Source organism: Aphelocoma coerulescens, chromosome 3, assembly GCF_041296385.1.
Source record: "Aphelocoma coerulescens isolate FSJ_1873_10779 chromosome 3, UR_Acoe_1.0, whole genome shotgun sequence".
In the NCBI taxonomy this organism is placed as follows: Eukaryota; Metazoa; Chordata; class Aves; order Passeriformes; family Corvidae; genus Aphelocoma; species Aphelocoma coerulescens.
The window spans coordinates 79,263,393-79,287,912 of NC_091016.1; the positions used below are offsets into that span (position 1 = coordinate 79,263,393).

Consider the following 24,520-nt stretch of genomic DNA (forward strand, 5'->3'; position numbering starts at 1 on the left):
GCTTTACTGAGGGTAGTTATATTAATACCATCACATGATATAAAAATTATAGATTCAAAATAAACCAGCAGGTACTTCACTAAAAGTGTTGTGTACCACAGACATCCTGAAGAAAATCACGACTGCTTATTATTCCTGGGAGCACCCCATAACTGCCAGAATGGCTGCTCCCGTGTGGCAGAGTGAAGCATACATGTGCTTGCAGGGTTGAGGCCCTGCACTGGTTGGTCTGTCTGGGAGCATCTTGAAACCTTGCTGCAGGAGCCTGTTTCAGAACTCTCTTAGTACTTCCATTTATTATGAATTTATTATGTGTGTCTCCTTTTACAGGTTTCAGGTTTCCTGGAGCTTCAGTTGCCTTAAGGTTTGTGATCTGTGCCACAAACACTCATGCTTGTCTCTTAAGCAAGTATCTCTACTGTGAGTAGATAGATGCAGGAAGCAAGTTTTGGATGGGCCAAATGGAGCCTGGAAGCACAGTGTCTCTATTTTTTGTGGTGTTGTACCTTTCAGCAGGGCCTGAGAGGTTAAATGTAATGTCACATGAATGCAGCTGCAGTATTTTCAGGACTAAATTGGCTCTGTGTGGGCTACCAGGTGTGCCAGTTACCACAGCAGTAAATAGACTTTCCTCACTTGTACATGCTTCACAGAATTCCACGTGGAATGAACTTAAGCTGGTGCACCTGCTCAAGGAAGATGTAATGAATTTGAAGGAACACTTGGGGGAGACTTCATGTCTCATGTTTGTTTCCAGTTTTTGATTTGTTTGAAGTAACATCAATATGAATTGAGATGTATTGCTCTAAAACTCTTGAAAAATGAAACTTTTGTCCTTTTTGTCTCATGCTATTTCAGGCTGCAGAATAGTAACATGAAAACTTCTTGAGATGGGGCATATTTTTAGGTATTTTTTTGTTGGTGATGATATCTTGCTAATTTTCTTTGGAAATAATGTAATTGTAACTGACTTTAAGGTATGAAAGCAGTGATAATTGACACAGTTATAGGAAAGAGAAAAGAGGAGCATGCATGAATAAGAAGTTTGTGATAGTAGCTGAATCAGCACTTTTTGTATAAATTATGAATGCTTACCACTATATTCAAGTTTTATGCCTATTTCTATTTTAATTCATGATTGTCACTGTTTCAGTTTTGTAAGGCATTTCTCTCCAACTGAAACTTCCCTAATTTTACCTCTGTAGTGTTAATGAAGACTTTACATCAATGTCTTTTAAAAAAACAAAACTGAAAGAAGGAAAGAAGGCACTAACTGCAAGAAGACACCTCTTCTGAACAGAGGAGGCATACGTTCCCACATATTAAAAAAAAAAAAGCCAAAACAACAGAAAAAAACCCTTACCCAACCACAGTGATGTTTAAATAATTGAAAGAGTTGGGGTCAAAAAGCTGAGGTTTGTGAAGAAAATCTGTCCTGAGCATGTATGATGCTGTCTTCTGTTGCTCGGCATAGATGGTGTAGACTTGCCCTGATCTAACTAGAAAATACTAGTATAGGTACTAAGTGAAAATAATAGCCATAATCAGTCTATTTTCTGAAGGATCTAGCAAGGGATCTATATGAAGGACTTTAAGGGAAATGAAATTGTTAGAAAACTTCAGTGAATAACTCTCAACTTTAATTTTGAGCTTACCAGTGAAGAATTTTAAACTAGCACCTGGCAGCTAACCAGTTTTCTAAGAACAGGTCCAACAAAAGAGTAGATTCTAGCTGGGAAGAGAGGGCTGACATTTAATGTTTAGGACTTTTTAGTTCCCATTAAACAAAATTAACCAATAAACATGTTTAAGCTGTCTCTGGAATAAAATAAATTTTTCTGCTGAACTGTATTATCTTAAGTAAAATATTGTGTGGTAGTGTCGCTATTTTCTTTTTTTATTTTTCTATTTCAAGCAGAATAAAACTACTGCATTGTCAAGGCTAAAATCTATTTATATACTGCTAATTGTCCACTGTTATAAAGAGAGATAGTGGAAAATAGAATTCTTTGCTAGAAGAAACTATATTATTTCTTCTATGGTGGTGCATTACACAGGAGTTGCTGGTGTGTGCTCAAAGGAACCCTTCATGGTAAAACTTCCTGGCTGCATTTTAGCTTTTATCCTGCTGTATGGCAAGGCCTCATCCAGTGGGAAAGGTGCTCAACCATGGCTGTAGCAATGACCCAGCAGACTGCGTGTGTCCCCAAAGATTTACTACCAGTGTCTAATGCAGCAGAACATAGGTGGTATTTTTAATGAAAGAAGCAGGGCTGGAGCTTGTGGCCTCTTAGATGCAAATACTTTTCAAATTGTTTCAACTCCCTTACTATATGTATGCAACTGAAGGAGTTAGCTTGTATCTTGGAAGTGTTTTCAGATGCAATGTTCTACTGTTTCTTACATTTTGTTATTTACTGTTTCTTACAGCCTCCTACAGGTGAATGGCAATTCAGCCCCTTAGGGTACATTTAGGTCATGATTGTGACAGATCTTACAATGCAGTATTTTTATTGACCAGTTTGTCCCTGCTTTATCATTGATGTATCATTGACAATAACAATAAAAGAGATGAGGTTCTGCAACAGATGGCACTATAGGAGAAGGTAACCCTAACTATCTATAGTAGAATGTAAACTTAAAAATTGAAAATTGAAATAATGTCAGTAGACTCAACTTCTGGGCGTTGCTAGCATCAGAATGCTTTGCTTTTCAAACCTAATGTTTTTTATAGTACAGCTGGTGGGGTTTTTTGGTTGGTTGGGTTTTGAGGGTTTGTTTGTTTAAAATGGAATAAGATACCTTCAGATTTCTGCACTTACAGCCACCAACATGGGGATTCCTCTGTCCTGTGTTATAATTATTTGTCAAGACAAATGTTCTGGTTTTCACTGAGTCACTGAAAGACAATTATGCAGCCTAAAGACAGGAGCTGAGTTCAGGAAGCTTGTGTTTATGACCCAACTCAGAGCTTCAAAACTCAGGATCCTTCTAACCGTATACCTAAAGTCAGTGAGCATCTAGGCAGAACCTCATCAGATGCTCAGCCATGCTTAAGGGTGTTTCAGGTTTGGAAGTGGGCAGTAGTTTCATGCCTGTGCTAGAGCAAGCTCACTCTGGATCCAGAGATTAAATGTTTCCTTCTATCTCCTCTTGGGTCTTGCAGAACATGGTGTTCTTGGAGCATGTTTACTGAAGACCTATCAGATGGGCTTTGCACAAAACAAACCAGAACTACCCCTCCCACTCCTGAGTAATAGCTTAGTGGTTAGAGCATTCCCAAAGAGTGAGGACTCTGGGTTCAGCACCTTTTCTCCCTGAGGGGGTTCAAAGTCATACCCCTTACATGCCTAGGCACCCAAGGTGAGAGAACTGAACTAGCTTTTGCTCTCATTTCTGGGCCTGTGAACAACTTAAGAATTGCATGTAAAGCAAGACTAATGCAGTTGGAAGTGCTGGCTGTGTTGCCATCATCAAACAACTTAACTTTGTTTAGAGAGGAGGTGAAATCACCTTGGGCCCTTTAATGATTTGGACTTGGCCTCTATCTTGTTAAAGTGATCTCACTGCTGAGGTGAGAGTGCCAGTCTCTGGGCTTGAGGTGGTGGTCATGAGGAGATGCAGTTGCTTTTTTGTGGTGGGCAGAAAGCTCTAGCACAGTGAGAGATGAGACTGATAAGGCACTCCTGTCTTTGATGCTTCCTCTTGGCTAATTTAGGTCACTTCCAACTTGACCTACAGGTTTTGTGAATGCTAGTTAAGGTGCAATACCCTCCTCAATTTCTGTATAATTGTAGTAAATATAACTTTTGTGCTCCTGGGTAATAGAGTGAAGCATGGTCTTTGCTAAGAGATTCAGACACTTAAGAAATGTTGTCTTCAACATCATTGGACTTGTCTGTACAGTGTAAAATTTGACCTTCCACTAAGGTGGTACTTCCTTGAAATACTATTTAGAGGCTTCTACACTAGATTACTAAACTGCCTTTGTTATGTTTCTGTGGTGAGAATGCACATGAAACTTCCAGCTGACAAGCATTTGAAAAGGCAGTTGAAAGTGGAGATGTTTTGTCACTTGTTTCTTGCACACATTTATAGTACACAGTCTGTCCTAATGCATAAGGGCAGTCATCCCCACATGCTGCTAAGCATCTTTTTCTTCAGTGAGGGTCTTTCCTGAATGCTTGAGAACTTCTCTCTCCCTTCCTGTATCTCCAGACTTCTTCTAATTCATATCCCCTCATACTTGTGGGCACCGTAGGTTCATTCTTCCTTTGTAACTGACTGGTGCTAGAAGCCCTTGGTGGAGGTTTGAACCAAAACTGGGTGTCTCTTGGTATTTTTTGTGAGTTTTCTATTTATCTTTAGTTTTGAAGAAAAATGTTTGCATATAGAAGTGTCCATTAAGGGAAAAGAAGAACAGTTCTTTAAAATATCAATCGGTATTTGTATAAGACTTCATAGAACAGTTTGGCACCTAGAAGGGAAATAATTGGTCTCTAGTGGATTTGCAACTTGCTTTCAAAATCCAAGTGCAACAAGTTGTGAGTAACCTGCACTACTGCAGCTAAGTGGCTGAAACAGGGTTACAGAACCAGCAGGACAGTCTGGAAGAAGAGCGAAACAGTGTCAACAAGTATTGTACACTGGTTTGAGTTGAATAGAGGGTGAAGCTGAAATTCTTCTTGAAGAGAACTGTGTATTCTTGTTGCTATTTAAGTTTTCTCATGTCAAGCTTTTTCACTTGACTGTACTATGCAGGAACTAGATCATTAGCATTTAAAGAACCTGAAGTTCTTCCAAGTTTATATTCAGGCCAAATGAAGTAAGCCTCAAGCAAACATGCAACTAGATGACATAATAGCATATATTAAATATGCAGAGGCCTTTTTGTTTCCCCATCTCCTAGCTATATCGAACAATAGGAGATGAAATACATGTCTCTTTAGTGACACTGGGCTTCAAATCTGCTTAATGGACCTTTTTTCAAACATAGATCTGTGCACAGTTGAATCTTGCTCATAGTGGATGGTTGTGGGCATTCTGAAATGCTAGAGGTTTTGTGAACAGTACCATGAAAATCTCACCTTCTGATTTTAGGGTAACTTCCCATGATTGGACATGAACTAAATTACCATTAACTTTGGAGTAGCTCATCTATAAAAACTGACTTGTCTGATTTTCTGTGTAAAATGCATCTACTGGGGAGCGTGCTGTCAATTGCTGTGGCTCAAGTGACAAGATTTAACTCACAAGATGGTGGTAAATTGATTGTTTGCAGTTGTGTGAACTTATTATAGTAACAGCTCTTATTAATGTTTACTTTTCCTTCTGTGTTAAAGCATGCCTGCATGCTAAAGCATATATTCCAGCATCTTCAAAACTTTTTCTTAAAGGATTTTGGAAAGGAAGGAAATGTAGCAAATGCCAAACATCAAGTGGTGCTGTAGACAATTATTGGTTTAATCTATTGGCAGTAGATTAAAGAAGGTGGCTGATGATGGCCTCTTCTTCCTTGTTTTCCCACAAGACTGGGCTAATAGCTTTCACCCTACCTTCCCCAAGTGACATGAATTAGTTATACGATACCTGGGGTGACGTCCTGGTTGTAAAAGCTGTTATGAACATCAGAAACCTAGAGTTATAAATATGGAACTTCAAAATAGTCTGGGATTTCTTTGTTTGGTTCATTGTTGTTTCTGGAATAGCTAGCATAAAACCAAAGGCTGGCCCATTGTCAGGTTAGCAGACTTCCTTTTTGGCGATTCCTTCCCTCTTCTGTGAAGTTTTAATCTTCAAAATATCAAATGGAGAAAGAAGCAACAAAACCAAAGAAAACAAAAACCCCATAGCTTTCCTTTTAAGATTAAGTTATCAATGTCCTTGAAAAGATGGAGTCAGCCCTTTATTGTAGATCATTACATTTTGGGTGTGGAAGCAGGGAAAGTAGCAGTTTGTGCAAAATGGAAGCTGGTAAGGCTGTGCTTGTGTAATGGTCTGCTTGATTTCTCCCTGCTGGAAATCTGGGAATGTCCCTGGCCTAAATGGTGGACATCTGTTAATTTAATCTATGCCAAGTGACTTGCTTCTTGTGGACCCCTTATGCATTGTTAGACCCAATAGTTGGTTGGGAAGGGGGTGGTTTATAGAGGCTTTAGTGACTGTAGTTAGACCTGTACCTGGACCAGATTTCAGGAGTAGCATTGAGCTCCTACAGTTTACATTGTCCGAGTGCTGGTATGTGAGTTTTACCTTTTAGACAAACCACTCTATAAACTGAAGGGGGAAAACAGGTGCTGAACTCTGGCATTAGGCTTTCCTGGAACGAGGACACAGTCCAGGCTCAAATAATGCCATTTCTTCTGGTGATTTCTTTTCTTCCTTCTTAGAGTAGTAGAATTTGAGATGTGTTTTTCAGCAGATGACAGTCTAGCAGGTTGCACCTCTGGCTCAAGATATCAGCCTGTTGAATAGAGGCTTTGGGGCTCACTGCTTCGGGTGAGTTTGGAGCCAGGCAGAGCCTTGTGCAGCCATGCTGGGAGCAGCGCTCAGAGCTGAGCAGTTGTTGTAATGCTTGCTGCTTGCTGGCTTATTTGGAGACAGAGCTGAAACAAGAGATGAAGTCTTGTTACTGTTTCTGGAGTGGGAAAGACAGAAGTACAGGTTGGGGAGGGAGAGCAACACAGTAGCTTGTGACATTAGGAAGACTTTTCTAACAGTTGGTCAGTGTTATCTTCCCTTCACTGGTTCACTCTGGGAAAGGAAAATTCTGTAGTCCGTGAAGGCTGTGAGAACATAAAGCTTTGAGAATATTTTCAAAGCTAAGCAGTATTTTTCAGTAAGAGCTTTGTGTGAGTGTTTATATGGGGCAGTAGAGAAAGGTATTAGGAGAAAGCATAGCTAATAGTAACACAATAAATATTGCTTTAGAATTTATGCACCTCTGGCTGACTGTTAAGTGTTCTTGTCCTTGAAAAGTGCCATGTGAAATATGAAGATTTCTGTAGAAAAAAAGTTTTAGAAACCTTTTTGCCTGTTTTAACCTTTTAATAGTCTGATTACCAAATGGTAGGGAAATAAAAGTTCATTTAGCATTAGATTGTTGAGACAACCAAGTACTGAATCATAACTCTGACGCCTGTTCTGTGCCAACTGCCAAATAAAATCATGTTATTGGAATGAAGTGCATATATCCTGCTAAGGCACAAGAATACTTGGCAGTTAGCAGCCAATCACTTCACTAAACTCCACAGCCTGGGATTGTAAGGAAAGAGCAGAACTTGCAAGTATTAGATTGGCAGAATTTGAAAATGAAAGCAACATGAATGGTAAAATCCATTCAATAAATGTCTTTATTCCCAGGCTAATAAAGATTTTTGACTCTTAGTGTTTTTGGGCAAATTCTCAATTTTCATGTTAATTAAATAATTTTAAGTTAATTGAGTTAATTAAAAGCTGTGGCTTTTTTTACACTTACTCTGCACCATCAAACTCATCCATGTTTTCCCTATTAATTTTCTTAGAGGTAGACCATCTCTGTTCTCTGATTTTCAGATTCCATTTTCTGTCTCAGCTGTCTGGGCATAGATCATATTCATGTCTGATGACTTGATGACTACCTTAGTATATCCTAAACTGAACTCCTTTCAGCTTTTTCCTTCCCTGTTCTGTCATCGTCATCTCACTGATCTTGCTTCCTACTTTGCCATCATCTTACTATTTTCCTACAGTGTCATGTGATGCTAACTTTCATGTTGTGTCATGAAATCAAAACTTTGTTTTTAAAGATCTGTTCAGTTCCACTGGTGCTTACCACATAAAAGTATTGATTTCTGTATTGACTGTACAGCCAGGCCCTGCCCAACTTTGTGTGCCCATAAGGCACATAGGTTGTTTGGACTGTATCAATAACAGCCCTTCCAGATTGCACATTCTTGCATCATGCAGGATGCAGAGCTGCAGGAATGCGTCCCACTGACGCATAACAGAAGGTACTGCTGTGGCAGGACATGGGGGTGGGGAGGTGAGGAAATAAAGCAAACCAAGTTCAGCTGTCTGAAATCTCAAATGAAAGAAAAACTGTCAACCTGGGGGAGGTCACAGTTTAGTGTTGCGGCTTCTTGACAGAGTATGACAATTGAGGATTATCTGCATAAATCCAAGATACTGCTGAAAGCAGGTAAGCATAGTAGACTCTTTCTGGTTTGTTTGGCGTTTTGTTGGTTACTTTGACATGTTTTTTTCATGCTGGTTGTGCAAAGGTTTTTTGCACAATTTTTCCAGTCCTTACTGGTAAACCAAAAGAAAACACCTTGGTAGCGTGACTTAACTGTGTGTGATTCAAAATGTCTACTTTAGGTCTGTGTGAATACAGAAAATTACAGTCCCTGTCCTGAAATTCTCCTTAAAGGTGCTAAGTTTCTCTAACAGCCTTAAAACTGATTTAAATATTAAAATCTTCTGTAAAATGAAACTTATGAAATAATAGAAACTGTACAGACAGTTCTCTAATATAATAATTTTGATTTCTTCTTAAAGGATTAACACTGGGATTGTGATCATTTTGTTGTTCGGTCATTGTATTTGCAAAGTTTTACAGTGAATCTATAAACTTGTCAGCTTTCAATTCTGCTAATCAAAAGATACTGTAGTTAGCCTTTAAGATCATATCTTCACTTCTGAAGCCTTTGCCAACTTGGTGTCACATTCACATTCATGTGTCCTGCTCTTGAAAGGTACTTTCAACAAGTTGCCTTATTGCAAGGAGGGGACAGAAATATAATCGAGACTTTGATCTCTCAAGGACTTGGCACATGAGTGTTCTCTCTGACTCCTTACTAAAAAATCTGCTGGCATTTCTCCCCAAAATGTACCTTCTCATGCTTCAGCAAAAATGAAATGGGCTTAACAGTTCTAGGAACGGCCTAGGAGATGAGTTCTGTTCCTGGCCTTGTCACTCTCTGATTTGCTGTGTGATCTGGGATGAGTTACAGCCCCATTTCAGTTTGCTTATCTGTAAAATGTAAATAATGCTCATGGAACTTCACAATAATTTTGAGTTATGTGAAAAGCTGATAGGATGAAGTTATAGAAATATATTTGGTTAAAGCTGAAATACTTTCAGCTAACTTATATACTACTGCACTTCAGAAAACTTCTAGCGCGTGACATATTAAGGTGCAGAAAATTATGTATAGACAGAATATAGTGGAAATTGTCTAAGAGATGTTGTAATTTCTTTTGAGACTTTGAAAAGGCAACCTACAGTGCTGCTATTTTCAATTTCATTTTATTGCCATCTCACTTCACTTTTCATTTACTTTAATTCAGAAGTGGCTAAACATGTTCAAACTTTCAAAAAAACTGAATTTAAGGTGAGGGAGAGAAACAGAGTAATAGGAAAAGAACCACGTTATGGTCTTTGCATCTACATGTGCTAGCATTCTCCTTCCTTAGAATCCTAAAACATTTCAGTTCAGGGGTAGGGCAGATATTCTTTTCAAGACACATTTGAAATGTAGCTAGCTTTGAGAAGTGCTGCACAGTATGTCAGGAGATAAAGAACAACCCCATGAAAGTGTAAGAGAAAGCAGCATTCGGCCACACTGGAATCTGACCAGTCAAGAATGGTGTTTATAACCAAAGGAAAAAAACACCCAAAGCCATTGCTTGTCTCAGTATGTTTACCAGTCTTTTTAGCTTAAAATCAGTAATGGGCTTTATTGAAAGCATTCCTTTAAAATGGTGACCTTTGCAGCTAGGCTGGATTGGCATACCTTACGTTAGCACAACCTCAGCACAGTTACAAGTAAGGCTTGTAGGTTAAGGCTTTTGTATATTTGAATTGCATATTCTAATAAATATGCTCTGTTTGCATATCACTTCTCCTGCCATCTTACAAGTTGTATTGCAAAGTGGAGCTAGGCAGGAGGAAGAAAGGTGGAGAACACCATCATCTTGAAACCAGCTACGGCTGCAAAGTAGACCTTGTAAAAGCCATAAAATTGAGCTGTGGTTATCTTTTCTGGAAGGCAGATACAAAATAACAGTAAATTTCTGCAGCTGTCTGCAGAAGTTGCAGTGTTCAGTTTGAGAAAGGTTTGTCCTCCCTATGTCATGTTTTCACTTACAGAAATGTTTTCTCTTACGAAATTCACATGTACTTGATGTAGGGTGCCAGGCTGATCACTGCAGCTGTTTAAAATAGAAAAAGCAGATGGAACAAATAGAAAGATTTACCACACAGCTTGATCTCTTCCCCTGAAGCAGCCATTCATCATCAGCACGCTGAGACAAACTGCAAAAACGAGTTTCCTTCACGGCTGTGATTGGGCTCAGAGAGGTGGCAGAGCTGCACAACAGCCTCGGGATTGGCTGGGTGGGAACACACCTCTGGAATCTGTTTATTTCCCAAAAATAAGATACAATCTTTTACATTTAGCCTAGAGATCTTGTATCTTGCATTTAATATCCAAATAAACTAGAGCAAACACAGTTAACCTCTTTGGAACAGATGTAGTACTTTAGATGGGTGGAATAATTCAAGTTTTTGGGGTTTTATTTTTTGGTGTTTTTTTGTTTTTTTCCTCATTTTCTTCTGAGAAAATTATGCCTGTGTGAGTTGTCTAGATCTGTTTTTTGTATTTTTCTGGGTGACTATATATGATATTTGAGAGCTTTCTTGAATCTTAATTAGAGCTGAAAGTTGTTTTCACATTTTATAATGTATTGACTTCAGCTTATACTAAAGGCAGTCATTCTTTTAAAGCTGTTTCTATGCACAGTAAAATGTTTACACTTCCAGTACTGTCTTTCATTATTTTTGTAAATATCAAGTTGCTATTTCTGATCATGTTTTAGTGAGCTATGGCTTCTTTTTATTGTGTTAATCAATTTAAATAGATCTGGAATTTTCTTGGAATTTTTTTTTAAATTAAGGACTTAAACTATTGTGATGCCCTATGTAAAATAACTCCAGACCACAACTGAATTAGAGATTTGATCATCTGCAGTGAATGTTCCAGCTGAGTAAGTATCTGGCATAACTGAATACATCAGAACTCATTAACCTACTTCCTCTCTCTCTCAAAAAAAAAAAAAAAAGGTAGAAAATGATATGGAAAACACATATTACTTTTGTTGTGGTTCTGATGGGATGCATACAGAAGCAGAAGGCTGTGAAAGGCTAGTTTGTGAAGCAGGAACTTGTGGTTGTTACCAAGTAACAAGGGTTTGGACAAGCACCAAACACAGGAATATTGACTCTAGGAGTTATTGCCTTTAGAAGAAGAGGCAAAGATACAGAGGAGAATGAGAATGGAAATGGATGAGAAGGAAGATTAAAGGCAAGAGAGGCTGACTACCAAAAGCTGTTAAAAGCCAAGGTCAGCTTTTTTTCTCCTCCCTGAATTGGCTTTGCTTCTGTTATATTTAAATATGGATAAAGGCAGTAATTAGTAATACCTAAATTGCCAGTCAGCTTTTGAAAAAGCACCTTTATTTTCCTGGTCTATATAGAATTAAGCATTGAGATTTTTAAAAGAATAGCCACTATACCTTATTGGTGTTGCTTAACTAATATTAGACATTCCCTTAAATCTTTGCACGCTCAGTGATGGTTTTATAAGCTTTCACATTATCCTATTAAAATTCCTTGTTCTTCGGAGCAAAGGGATGAGGAAATAACACATGCACTTATGGAGGAATTACCAGCAAAAAATACTTTAAATTCCCTGATGCACAGGTCTCTAATTGTTTGTTTAAAATCTTAACCCAGAAAAGTGACTGAGAAAAGCCTTCTTCAGAAGCTTAAAAAAAACAAGTATGGAATTCAACAGCTGCAGATGGAGGAGTGGGATGGTAATGGTATTGTTGATTTCTAATTTTTTTGTTACTTATCAGCTGGATAACAAGCAAAAGTAACTTTTGCCCTAAAGAAAACTTTCTTCCTGTTGGATAGGAATGGGAGAGCTACCAGCCTCATTTCTTTTATGCTTACTTTCTAGCTGTTAATTGGAGTATTTTAAAATTAGGGTATTTAAGGGTAGCTATGTAAAGGAGGGAATCTTGTTCAGTGCTGCAGGGAATTCTGAAGACTTGCTTTAAGAAAGGGCTTCTCTGGCTGCTTCCCTTTTGTAAGCTGTAGGAAGTCCTGAAAAGAACCTTTTATATCTGTGCCTTAGGGCTGATACAACAAGTTAGGGTTTCTTTGGTTTACCAGCATTATGTTTGCATATCCTGAGACTTAGTGAGACTGAAGGATGAACCTATGCTTTCAGATCAAAATTTGAAAGGAAGTTTCATTATTGTATTATTATACTCTTCTGTGTTGCATATGAAAATGTTGAACTGTGCTCTCCCCTTTACATGAATTTTGCTGCTGTTTAGTCACTTTTGTAGAACGAAGGATGTGTCTCTTCCCTTTCTCCATAGGGGTAAAAGAGCTAGTGAGGCAATTCTGAGAGTTCTTGTTTTGTTATCTTAATTGACACTCTTTTAACCTCCTAAAATATTTGCTGATACTAAGTTGGTTAGTAAAATGGGAAGCTGGTAGCAGAGAGCTTCAAAAAGTGTGATTGAATAGCAGATGACATTTCAGACTGACAACTGCAAGATATGCGTGTAAGGGGAAGCAAATTCTCATTTTCAAGCTTTGCTCTATGTGTTTACTATTCAGAGAATAATGAAATTACAATAGAGCTGTCTGTTCATATTAGAAAATTCTAATTCCTGTTAGAGAGTGGGAACAGTATTTTGCTATTTCCTCCTTATATAAAAGAATAAAAAGCTTTCAATGTCCCTGTTGGGTGGTAGTTTGCAAGCAAAATGAGATGGCTTCTTTTTTTATTATTTTTCTTAAATAAGATGCAGCTAACCTTTGAAACTTTGTTTCTGTAGGCTAATATGTCTCCCAGTAGCTTATACTGATTCACACAACTGCATAGAAACTGGGAGAGGTTTTTGGAAGGGTGTTAAAATGCGCTACCCAACTCAGGCTCTCTCTGAGTGGCAGGTTGCTGGAGGCAGGCAAAGAGTGCCTTAGCAAGGCAAGTGGGCTGTGAGACTTCTACCTCACCTTGTTTTCTGGGCCTCTGGTATTGGTTGCTGTTGTTAGCACTAACCGATGTTATTGTCCCAAAAATAGGAGTATCCCTCCCTCAAAAACACAGTGAGCCATGCTGTTGGGAGAGGATTGCACTTGCAAGGAGAAAGAAGGCCAAGTGTCAAAGATCTACATGAGGGGACAGAGTGAAGCACCTGTTTCACAGGCTGTACCTTGCTGAAGGTGTCCTAAGGACGGTTGTTAGTGGCCACGTCCTTTTTCTCAGTCCTCTGTTTAACATACATGAAATGAGAAGGAGGCAACAAAAAGCAAACCCCTGAGTGGCTGGGATAGCTGTGGCTGTTCAGGAGAACCGTTTCCCCCAATGTTTTAAGTCCTCATGTGTGGAGGATTATAAATAAAAAGAGAAAGGGCGAAGTGAAAAATGTCAAAATTATATTTTAAGGAATTGCTAGGAGATTTGGCTTCTGTTCCCCTCTCAACCTCAAAAAGTCTGGACCAGTATTTATCTGCAGAGGTGAGTATGTTACTCAAACAACATTTTACGATTCTTGGACAAATCGGCAAAGTAAGAAGTTAGTTTTAGCAATTTAGAAACTGGATGATAGATATCTAGAGACACTGATAGGAAAGAGTTTAGTGTTGGTGTGTTTGTTCTTTATTCAGGGAGGCTGTCGCCTCACAGTGACCTAAACAGTGTCACATCTCTGGTTTTAACTGCTTAACTTTGTAATTTTTTTCTTTTCAGTTTGTAGAGTAGTCCTGGATTTTGTCAGATCACCAGTTGTTTCCAATTCTTAAAAGAAGCACAAGGCTTAGCATTGTAAAAGGAGTCCTCGGATGGCAAAAGACTCAAACCCCAAGACTGTGATTGAAAACATAGCAGGGACTTTGGAAGGATAGTGTTATTTATTTTGCAGGTGAGTGTTTGTAGATTATGAATTGAATGCCCATGGGGAAATAAGTATGATCAAGGACATTCCCAGCTGTTGTTTTCCCCGTAAGTGTAAAAAGAAGACATTTAACCTGCTGCTTCTAATTTAAAAAATAAATCAAAAGTTTTATGAGAAGAGAATATTGCATAAAGTAGTATTCCTCTTCCTGGAAAAAGGGTTAAAGAGGAATGTGGACTACTATTAACTAAATTTCATGATACTTTGCATACTGCTGTAAGGCAGTGATGTGCTGGTAATGGCAAAAGAGGACCTTGCACAAAGCAGAACTGAAAGTCTGTGTAGAAATGGTTTAACATCATTGTTTGAGTCAAGTCAGTATGGAATTAGCTGTTGGTATGAGATTTATAGTTCCAGTTGCTCACTGGAACATTCCAATAATAACAAAAAATTCCCAAGAAATACACTAGAATACTTTAGAGTTTGCTCATGTACATTAGTTGCGAGAAAACCAGGAATTACTTAATTTTTTTTTTTACTGTAGTTTAAGAAAATTCTTTTAGGTCTTTCATTTTAATGTAGATCAATATGATAAAATGGTGGGGTGGTTTGGTTTTGAAGCTGCTGAGTCTGCAGTTGGGAAAATTCTGTTCCTCAGTCTGATCTACTGATCCATTCTTGGCTCCTAGCAACTCTCAAAACAGTGAAACTTACAGAAATAGGTTGTAGGCTTTGTTTACTGCCCTCTGGCTCTTCAGCCTGTGGGACTCAGGCACTACTGATTTGTTTTATTTTTAATTTAAGATTCTTATGTTTACAGGTTTGTATAGCCTGGACAATACATGTTGACTAAAATGTCTTATGAATTGACGACTTTGGCTACTGTAGCATCTCATCACACTTACTTTATTAAATACGATGGAAACAGCCTATTGGGTAACACTGCACACAGGCAAAACCAAGTAAATGTTTAACAGTAGTTACAGTGGTTTGTAGGAATGTGCTTGTGTTACTTTTAAATGGCCTTCTTCCTAGTCTGCTTTAAAACAAGTGTTTATACCTACACATATGTACATATAAATGAGGCCTTGCTCTTGGCTTGTCTTTGCATTTGTCTTACTATTTTTTCATATCTTAATCTTGGAAAAACTGGCATGGAGAGTTACTGAGAATAAAACAAAATAAATTTTAAAGTGAAGGAGATGAGCTTTTGCTAGTGGTGTTTCTTCTTATCACCTCAGGTTAGTGAAGGGGAAAAGATGGAGTGATAGAAAAGACAGAAGGCAACCTCATTCAGGAGAGCACCAATCTATTGTCTAGTGAAACTGAAAAGGAAGTTGCTGTGATTGAGGTGGTAAACTAACTCCACAACAAGAACAGCAGATGGGGAAGGCAAGTGCAGATGTTTGGCTAGGAAAATGGGAAAGCTCAGAGAAGAACTGATTAATTCCTTGTGCTGAGAGGATGCAGGAGTTTACAAATAATAAAGATAAACTTGAGGAAAAAAGTTCAAAATCCCCATGTGTAAGTTTCTTCTTTTAAATCTTAAAGGAAAAGGTGAAGTTAAAAAAAAAAACCTTTGGATTTCTTTTGCATGATAAAGGCCAAAATTTTATTCTTGAATGCTGGAAATGTTTAACTTCAATTATGCTCACTTGTCCAGGAGCTTTCATCATGCAGCCCAGGGAATAGGCAGAGCACAAACATTTTAATGAATTCTGGAATTTACTTACATGTTTCCTGGAGGAAGTGGGAACATATCTCTTGTGTTGGCAAAAAAAAATCAAGTCTATAGTGACTTTGAACTTACTGTGAACTTTGTACCAGTTTCAAAGCTCAACCAAAGTAATAGCTCCATCAGCTGGTGCTAATTGTTCCTCACAATGAAGAATCTTAATCTAGAAATGAAGGTAAAAGTGTTCATTTGTTCAGACTAGTTTTTGCAACAGCATATGCACCCCTTTGAGAAGGTGAGACCTGACAGAAGAAAAACCTGGCATTTTAGTAGTATGGTGCAGAGTATACGTGTGTGCATATGTGTGGGTTTGTGTGCATATGCAGCTGGTGTTATATATCAATTGTTCATAATACTGTGGGCAGTCTAACTGGGGGGAATGAGCAGCGGGCAGTAATTCCTGAATACATCAGCAGTCTGTACAATGCTGTGACTAAACATGCATTAACAGTGCTTGCTTTGGCAGGAGAATATTCAGCATTGGAACCCTGTCTTGGTGGCTGTTAGAATTACTTTCCCTTTACTGTGGGGCATCGCTTTCTGTGATATTCTTTTTATCTTGTGTTTCTTGTTAAAATAAATTATAAGCCTGCTGTGATAAATGGCTGAGCAGGAAACACCTTGGTACCCTCAGTGCTTTAAAATAAGAGGTGAAAGAATTCTTTGCCAAAAGGAAGCTGATAAATAATTGCCTTCCACACAGAGGGATTGGACTGAGTTACACCATCCTGCTTCAAGTGGAAGCTAAGGCAAAATATATAAACAGTCTGTTCAATCATTGTAAAAGCCCCAGATATTGTAGCTTAAACCCCCTGCTCTCTGTCTTTACTTTTGCAGATAGGTGTCTATAACCTCTCTGTATTGAACGACTGAAGGAAAAGAATGAAATGCCACAAAGTAATTGTACTTAAGAATAACTAATCTAATGTTTTTGGCACTAAATCAGAGCTGGATTAGATGCTGAATATGGTTTGATTTGGGAGGAAGAAGTGCATGGGTCAATAGTTTTGGTTTGTTGGTTTATAGATCAAATACATTATGGAAATCACCCTTCATCAAGATGAGTTTCAGTATTGCACCTTCAGAGCTTTTTTTTTCCTGTTTCATAGTGCTACTGCTCAGAAATATTTCTATCAGTCTAAAATTTCCACACTACAAACTATTCTCCATTTTATCCACAGCTATAAACTGTAGCAGTAGAAGTGCTTTTGTTTGTCATTAGTATTACTTCATTTGAGAGTTTTATAGCTATACCCTACCCATATATCTTTCTAAACTAGTATTGGTTTGAATTACTGAGACATTACCATGTGCAAAACCTGCATAGATATGCCCTGACTTTTCCTTGGAAAGAGTTGTTATGACCTTTTCTTTGAGAGAGTCTATCCATTTTTTTGCAGCAGATCATCTGATATTTGACAGGAGCACTTGAACTACACAGGAGGCATTTTCTTTTCCCCCATGGCTACCACTCAGATTTGTCAAGCCTATAAGTGTTAAATAGAAGGATTTGTGTTTGTGTAGTTATGAGCCTCTGAAAACTTGGCAGCAGTTGCAGGCATTGCTTTAGGAGTTGAAGAGAGCTGTCAAATCAGTAGTGAGAGTGGAGGTGTAAGGGTAAAACTGGGCTCTGTTGTCAAATCTGCAGTCTAGTCATGTAGATGTGGTAGATTTTCCCTTTCCTTGGAGTTGCAGTGGGGTGCAAATATTACAGTTGGACCATGGATATAATTGTTGCTGTTCACTGGAATTTCTGGACTCTAACAGTCTGCTAAGTGTAAAGAAACTTCTTCTTGTGAATAAAGTTATCCCTGTACCCTGGGGCACCACCAGCAGCAGCATTATGCCACAGTGCCAAAGTGTGCAGGCTTGAAGCTTAGTGGGAGTTTATGCAGGTGCTGTTTGTGTTCAAAATCATTCATGCAACCTGAATTCTTCCCCCGAGTGTTGACATTCTCTTCAACTGCATAGAAATGCAACTCTCACCACAGTCACTGTCCAATTAAATTCTGAGAATATAAACTCAAATTTCAGTCAAGGACAAATTTACCACTTTCCTATGTCCAACTGTATATTATATAAACTTTATGATATAGGATATTCTGTGAATCAGGGACTACCAAGAGTTGAAAAAGGGAAGTTCCTGTGTTTGCACACATTGTCTCAGATCTCTGGTGGAGCTCTGTTTCATTGTTGTAGTCTATTTATGCTTTCCTCCAAGTTCTGGAAATGCTGAAACTGCAGAAAGCAACAGTATGGTTCTGAGCAACTGTACAGCAAGTTCTATTTTAAAAGTTTTCATCAACTTTATCCTACAGTGAAAGCTCTGTACTATATCTCTTCATCATGGGGGGAGGAAGGGGAATTTAATTTGTAATTAAGGCCTATTCTAATATCTGATTTACATATGGAAATAATGAAAATAAATATGTTAAACATTTCCTAGGACTTCCAGAGCCTTGTGAATCAATAAATGGTTGACTGAATAGTTTTGTACCAGCAACTAAAATACAAGCCTATTAGTAATGTTTCTTTGCCCATGGATTCAGGGCATGGTAAAAAGATAAAAAATGTTAGTTTGCTTCTTAGAATAACAGCATTACAACATGAATTTGATGTTAAGTAGAACATTCAAACCTGATTCTGGGGGTCTGAGTATATAATCTCCCACAAATTTTTCTACTGGCTGGTTAAGGTAGTTTGATTAAGAAACAATTATACACTGTTGGTAAAAAATAAACCTATATCCTGTCCGTTTTGCCAAGTTTAGGGCTGTTTTTCCTAGGTAGGTGCACATGTTCTTAGCTTTCATGTGGAAATTAAGTATTGACTGAAACAGCTTGTTCAGCTGACAGATACTTTCCTTTAATACATGTACAGCCTAACTCAGTAAGGAGGTACTGCTGCTAATGTGTCCCTTGGGTAACACATAAGAAAGAATTTCAGATTTAATTTCTGGCTTAAAAACAAACAAAAACGTTTACAACATTTAACTGGAGCTCAATATATACAAACTAATGTTAAATATCTACATTAAATGCAGTTTTCCAAAATAGAGAAGGCTTCTGTTGTAATGTACTGGGCTTTACTGTCATTTAGGCTTCTGCTTTAGTGATACTGTGTTGTACTTCTGTATAGGAAGTACTGTTTATAAGACAGATGAAGTCTAATTCCAGTGTTAAGAACATTTAAAATCAGATTTTTAGATGATTTGATAATCTTAGCAGTTTTAGAAGATCATAGTATTAACTGGCCAGATGTTTAAGCAGCTATAAAGTAGCCAACATTGCAAAGAGGAGCCAAACCTACCTTACAATACTGAAAAAAAAAATCCCCCATCTCCTAAACAAACAGTTTGTCTCAGTACACTTTGTGGAGCATTTTATCTCTCAGAATGTTTCCCGTGTTTGTAAGATGGTTCAGCTCCAGAAGAGCTTTAACATAATCAGCCTGCCCTTTTCTTGTATGCTTTGCTGATGATGTTTTCCTGCTCTTCATTATTCAGGTCTGTAATGAATGCTATATTATAATTACTTCTTCCCTGCATATACCTGATACATGTATATTTCTTCCCATATCTCAATTCTTCTGTGTTCTGTTGTTTCCATATGATATAGAACAAGGTTTTGTCTTTCTGTCCCTGGAAGTCAAAATTTCATTCAGTCAGAAAAGGGACTTCAGGACTGAGCTGCTCTAGGACTGATTTTTAAAGGGCACCTTTCCATGTCACCCTCTGTTCCATAGGTGCCTGGACATACTATTCAGTCAACCATTCATTCATAATGAACCATTTTAGATTCATAATGATCTGAAAGTCCTAGGAAATGTTTAACATATTTATTTATCTAATCTAGTGATTCAAGAATATAGAGTATAAGTGTATTCTGTATCCCTTTAAAGTTAACTTATTCTGACATGTCTTCCAAAAAATGTCTTATGGTTCTCGTGCTCTGTTAGAGTAAATATCTTGGCTCCTCTGGAATCCTGTATGTGTTGGTAGCATAATAAACCTTTCTCATTATTAAATTTTTAAGAATCCTTTCTACATTAATGTCTTAATTTAAAAAGAATAGATATATTTAATTAGGTTCTGTTTTCTAACCACTCTATAAATTACTCTGATATTCAAAATGTCATTGTTACTACTTATTTGGGACACCATTTTGACAGAAATACTGAGACCTTAAGCCTGGGAGTTGTAAGTTATGAGCATGTCAAATACATTTTTTGGCTGTCCCAGAAAAGATCCTGCCTGAACTGGCAATGTTAAATTTTCTTTAGCAGACAGATAGCATGAATTAGTTACATTGCTGAAGTCTTCTGCTGAGCATCCAGTGGCAGCCTTGACAGTATTTTGGAGTACGACTTGATGCATTGCCGGCCAAAGGGAGAATTTGTTCTAGCAATGGCTGCTAGGATGGACTGGAGGTTAAATTGTTATGATAATAACCACACTTGGAGACATAATCTATTATTGGAAATTTCTTTTCCTGGTTGTTACTATAGGGAAGGGAAAGGTTCCTTTGGAACAACTTGTACAGTAATAGAAGTGTAAACAAAGACAGTATGTAATGTACAGGGTAGGTTTAGACATGGATTAATCAGTACAGCAATAACAGTAAAATGCATGCTTGCTTTTTGTAATGTCCCTGACTTTGGAACTGCTTTGTCAGGCAAGTCTGAGTCTATGGAGGGACAGCAGAAAACCTGAGGTGCTATTAACTTGAAATGTGTCAGCCCAGGCTATGGGAGCAGATGGGTTTTACTTCTCTCTGCAGGTGTTTTAAGCCCAGAGCCTTTTCAAGAGGCAACTCACCATTTCTTCTCTGATGGATAGCAGTTATCTTCCTTCTAATATGTTGATTTTTCTCCTTGCGTCTTTCCCTAGGGCTCTTTGAGTTCTCCACTTGCCAAGTCTTAAAACTCCTTTCTTACTTTGTGGAATTTAAGGAGTTATTTTTATATGGCTGTTGCTTTTGAGGTACCTGAAAGAGTATTCTTTCTGCCTGTCTTTGCATCAGGTCACTTTTGTATTCAGTCCCTTCTGCTGCAAAATGCACAGACTAGGAAGCATCTCATAGAAGCTGAGAGAAAGAAGTGTTCAGACTTCTAGGCCAGGATAGAGAATTGTGGTCATCTGATTCAATCTTGTGTATGTAGGTCAGAGAGTTTTGTTTCTCTCCCAGAAGCTGAATATAAGTTATGTTTCTGAAAGGTATCTAAAGTTACTTAAAAATTAAAGCAGTTATGTCCATTTCCTGTAGTAAGAGCTTTCAGAGAGTAATTTTCTTGTTGCTAGGAAGTTATACCTTTGCAAGACACATTTGTGTAATGTCCATTTCTATTCATTGCAGTTTTCTGTGAGTTAATTTATAAATCTGAAAAGATCTTAATTTTTTTCCCCAATCTTTTCTTTCTTCTTAGACATCTTAATGAGTCTTAAAGGTGTGTATATATATAAATATATATGTGTATATGCAAAAATATCAAGTCATCTCTCAACTTTCATTAATTTCCCTATAGTGAGGTTTTTAAGGTGTGTACTGAGAGGCTCCTTTTCTTTAACAAATCAACAGGGGCCTTAAAAATCCTTCCAGTATTTTCAAGTAAATTCTGACACTGGGAAAGTCACCATATTCTTAAACAATCAGATTGGCATAGTGTATGCAGGAAAGGGAGTTGTTTGTTTTACCTGATATTTCTACTTTTATATATTTTAGCTCAAATTAGCCTTCTAGGCAGCTGAACCACAGTAAAAAATACACAGTGGAGCCTGAGCTGCAGTTCCCCATGTCCTTTCTGGAGACAGTGCTTTCCAAATTACTTTCCCAGGTGTGGATGTTGATTATTTCCTTTGTTGTTATGTGTTGGATAGCTAAATTAAAATGTGTTTTCACAGAACCACAAAATAGGGAAGGTAGGGAAGGTGCTGAAGAGAGCTGTTAGGTCTGTTGAGATGCCCCAGGGAAGAAACAGTTATTATATCTAGGCTGTGCGTGAGAAGTTTATCTGACTGTTTTAAAGACTACCAGCAGCATGTGCCTTCCCTTGTTCAAACCTATTGTCTGTTGGGGAAGGCAACTAGAAAGGTTTTAGGATCTGTCCTCAACATTCATGTCAAACTGAATTTTGCCTTTCACTCCATTGCATTTATTGTCTAGGCACTTACAAACTGCATTGCCAAATTTTTTTTCCCCCTTTTTTTTTTAAGAATTGAAATTCAGCTGGCTGAACTGGTTCCTTTTTTGTTTTCTTCTTTAAATGAAAGCATTATTTCTTGTTTCTCTGGGTTTTAGTACTTTGCCCATCCTCCATAAAATCTTGAAAACAACACTAGCCATTTTAGTCAATTCTGTATATATTTAAAGTGAAATGTAAGTAATTTTTTAATTGGCTAAGCTTCTTACTTTTCTCTAGACTGACTTTCTGTCTTCTGTGTTGATGTTGATCTTTGAGGATTAAAAAAGGAAATTCAGATGGTTTTGCATGAGTTATGTTGCCTTTTTGTTGTTTTCCATTCACTTATCCCATAATTTCAAAATTTTTCGTTTTAATAGATGCTGAAATTCTGAGGTTTTAACAATTTTTTTTCTTTCAGTAAGAAAGTAAGTCTGTATTCCATGATATAGCCACGTGACCTGTGTTACAACATCCTATCAGGTCTTAATTGCATATGCTAGTGGAAATAGAAGCTGTACCAAATAATTAAAGTTATTTTTGACCAGTAAGAGTATAGACAAAATACAGTAAGCAAGGAAGGATAATGTTATTTCTAAGAGGAATATGGACAGAAGATCCAGACAAGAATTTCTAAGATAATATCAGATTACCTTAACCTTGATACTTGAACTCTTTAACTGGATGTTAGATGGGTTGTACTAATGTTTTCCTGGAGAAGCAGAAATGTGCACACTTTTTTTTATTTGCCTTGACTTATTATTTAGAAACAGCAGGAAGTCAGCCATGGCTTTTGTAACCAGGTCCTGTTTCCTTGTCAGGAAAATCCTTCTTTTAAAAAATACATGTTGTTCACACATGTTCACGAATTTCGTTGTGGTTAACACAAACACTTGAAAAACAGATTTCTGAAATACAAGCATTTTAGACATTTTTATGAAAGTAAGTCTTCTCAATTTATGACTAGCATTTAAGTAGTGTAGTAGTACCTATATTTTATCAAATAGCTGTGAATTTTTTGCCAAAGTAATTTTACAATCAGATGAATTATAGAAATCTTGAAAGATAATTAATGATTTAGATATTTTTGTTTATGCAGGTATACAGGCACATTTAAAAAGGTGAATCTTTGGATTTTAAAAATCAATTTAATTTTCTTGGTAACAGACTTTGACAATTTTTGTCTGATTAAGTAGAAAATGAAAAGAGAAACATTCAAAGTGAGTATAAAAGTTATATTATAAAGGTATGATTGCATCATGTTAATTTAAACTATGAATAAAACTGTAAATATATTTAACTTTTTGAGATATCACTCCATATTTTGCCTCTAATCTGTCATGTATTTCTATTTATTAAGTAAAAAAAGAACATATCTTTTCTTAAAAGAAGATGAGTGAAGCCTAACAGTGGTTCTTTCCTTACTCATTTTCTGTAAGTCCCCTTCTCATTCAGAATTAATTCTTTTTATAGTCAATCTTTGTTGTAATTGTCTCCTTTTGCTTGCCCAGATGAGTATTATTCTCCAGCAGTGAAGTCGTGTGCCCTAAGACTGGACCAGAGGACCAAAGAGTCTGGAGGAAAGTGCCTTGTCAACAAGGCTGACACGTAAACCAGGGACGCTTGTACTTGCATGCCTTTGTCACAGCTGGGCACATCTGGTCTTGGGAGGCAGGACCTGAGCTACTACTGGGGCTTCCCTCATCAAAAACAAAAGCCTGGAATTCTACTTGTGATCCATTAGGCAGGTGTGCAAAAAAGATGATATTCCTGGAAATAGGCTGATGAGCAGGGCCTTTTAGATGTTAAAGCACAGTTGCAAAAGGAATGAGTCATGCCAGCTGAGCTGTATCCACTGTAATTTATGGCCAGAGCTGAACTTGCTGAAAATTGCCATGTAGCTGTGCTGGTTCTCTAGAGTCTTGGGTGAACATACCTGAATTTCTAAGATTTTAAAATAAAACTTCCTTTACCTCTCCTATTTCTTTTTTTTTTTTTGGACAGGGAAAGAGCAGCACATCACACGGGATTTCTTGGCTACTTTAAAGACTAGTGCAGATATATTTAAACTTTTGTGCTAGACTCATAGAGCAATGAAGCATATGTTTTTGCAATAATATGACCAATGTCTCCATTGGTTGCTTTGAATTGGTTGTCTCCAACTGATGTTTTCAAAAAGTATATGTATTAAAGTATTCTTATTAGATAAGTATTTATCATAGGAGAAATATCCAAAGGTTAATTACAGAGTATACCAAAATTTACTGGTTTGAGCTCTTATCACACAGACTATACAACAAGCAGGTTTCTTTGGTTTTGAGGTTTACGATTTGTCAGTTTGAGAACTTCCTGATTGAACCTGAAGATACCTGAAGCAGAGAGAGCCATTTTCTCTTCATGCTCTGATTGCACATCTCTCTGAAACCATGTTACTACAGTTCAGGTAAAAATTCTGGTTTAGAAGGTGTATTACCATATTTGAGAAATAAACGAGGCTGTTTCTTCAATATGTAGACTTTTTGGATGTCCACGTAATGGCTGAGTGATTCTTGTGAGAGGACAGAAAAGAAACTCATTTATACTCATTGTTTGAAATTAGCATTTCGATGCTAAATTGACATCAGTAATCCAGTACAATCTTTGGAGACCAGT

General features: G+C 37.5%; 1 protein-coding gene across 3 annotated transcripts in view; it reads left to right on the forward strand.

Annotated features, from left to right (window-relative positions):
* Positions 1 to 24,520, forward strand: part of SESN1 (sestrin 1) — a 76,752-nt gene that overhangs the window by 15,811 nt on the left and 36,421 nt on the right. The window contains exon 1 of one of the 3 annotated variants that reach the window (XM_069011006.1): positions 8,031 to 8,179. The exons of 1 other annotated variant lie outside the window; for it this stretch is intronic. The gene's annotated coding sequence lies outside the window, so the exon portion shown is untranslated. Of the gene's footprint in view, positions 1 to 8,030; positions 8,180 to 13,845; positions 13,984 to 24,520 lie in introns of those variants that run through there. One more of the 3 variants, XM_069011007.1, reaches the window with a different exon arrangement.